Here is a 1,781-nt window from a genome sequence, read left to right as displayed (position 1 = left end):
GAGAACTATCTGCTAATGACTTACTGGTGCTGGCATCTGTGAGAAAAACATCTTCACCAACTTTCTTCTTCTTCCCAAAAGTTTTATCATGTTGACTCAACATTTCACAAAGCTCATCAAACTTTAGTTTCTCTAATTTCCCAGTTACTTGTAGAGTCTCTAAAAAATGCGTATAGGAAGAAGGAAGCCCAGCAATTACAATTGTGACCATAAAGCTATCATCAATTGCGGGAAAACCAGCATTAATAATTTCTTGCCTGATATTCTTAAGTCTTGAGAGATATTCAAGAACATCACCGCCTTCAGTTAATTTTTGTTGCAACAATTTTAATTGTAGATCGACTTTCTTTGATTCAGGCTGAGTATCAAAGAGGTCTTTAAAAGTTTTCAAAGTAGTCCATGCATCTATAGCATTTTCTATATGGACATACATTTCATCATTTACAGACGATTTAATAAGAGCTAAGGCTTTAGCATTCTTGATTTCCCATTTTGCTAGTGCAGCTGCATCTGTGGGTTTATTTGGCTTAACATCTCCATCACATATTCCCTGCCATAATTCATTGTAAATGAGTGTGCTTTCGATGAGACGATGCCATGTTTTATAAGATTTGGTGCCTTCTAGTTTGTCAGAATCAGAAAACAAATTAATCAACTTAGACATTTTAGCGTTGTAGCGTCACACCAAGAATCAGAACAGAAATGACAAGATAGTCAACACAACACGCAAAAAACACGATCTATCGGGGCTTGGCCTTGACCCTCGAATAGTCATCAAAACAGGAGACAATTGACTGAGCTTTGCACTTGGCTCTAGTCAATTTCTCAAATTTTTACAAGGTAACTTTCAAAATTTGATTTCTACAATGGTTCTTTTGCACAATCTGGTAAAAAAAAATTACCCCCCCTCAAAGTAAAATTACTTTGAGTTACAATGTGATGATCCCAATTGAAAAAAAATAACTTCTTGAAACAAATTACCCAACAAACCTTATCTCTCCAATTTACAAATTACAAATAAAAATCTCCTTATTACTCCAAATACAAAATAATACACTTATATCTCCACAAAATAGTCTTCAAATTTACAAAATGTAATGCACCTTATCGCTCCAAATACAAATCAAAACACTTCTTATTTCTTTTTTTAATTTCTTTTAAACTCATTCATTTAAAAGAACTTTGTGAAAGTCTTAAACCTGAATTAAAATCTTAAACACATTCATTCACTTTTCTTCAATCGACTTTCAGGCTGGCAACTTTCACGTGGGTTGCTGACTAACTCTCGTTGGTTTTCACGCCGGCTTCTGCTAGTTTTACTGGCTTTGACTGGCTTGGCTGGCTTTGGCTGGCAGGTTGGCTTAGCTGGCTTCGGCTGGCCTGGGCTTAGCTAGCTTCGGCTGGCTTTGGCTGGCAGGTTGGCTTCGCTGGCTTCGGCTGGCTTTGCTGATTGGCTTATTCATATACACTGCCCTAAAGCGTTCATATATGAACATTTGTTAAGCATACTTATCACGACTAGCCTGAAAATTCATAGCAGCAATATTAGTCCAGCAGCGAATAGAAGGAAACGAAATGAAAGATCCTCAAGAAAATGGAATGGAAAACTGCCGAACAGCAACAAAACGGCCAAATTGCAAGCATTGCGAAAACACCCTTGGAAATAGAAGTGCTCGGGTTGTGGCTTGCTATCATGTGGACTGCCCTGCGTGAAAGCTCACAAAGATCGCGCTCAATACACAAGCGAAACCGAGCTCAGTTTGTGTCCATAACCTAGTTCA

The sequence above is a fragment of the Pinus tabuliformis genome, chromosome 9 (genome assembly GCF_031772625.1).
Source record: "Pinus tabuliformis cultivar Carrire ecotype Pingquan chromosome 9, CPIR1, whole genome shotgun sequence".
NCBI lineage: Eukaryota > Viridiplantae > Streptophyta > Pinopsida > Pinales > Pinaceae > Pinus > Pinus tabuliformis.
This window is presented reverse-complemented; position numbering follows the sequence as displayed.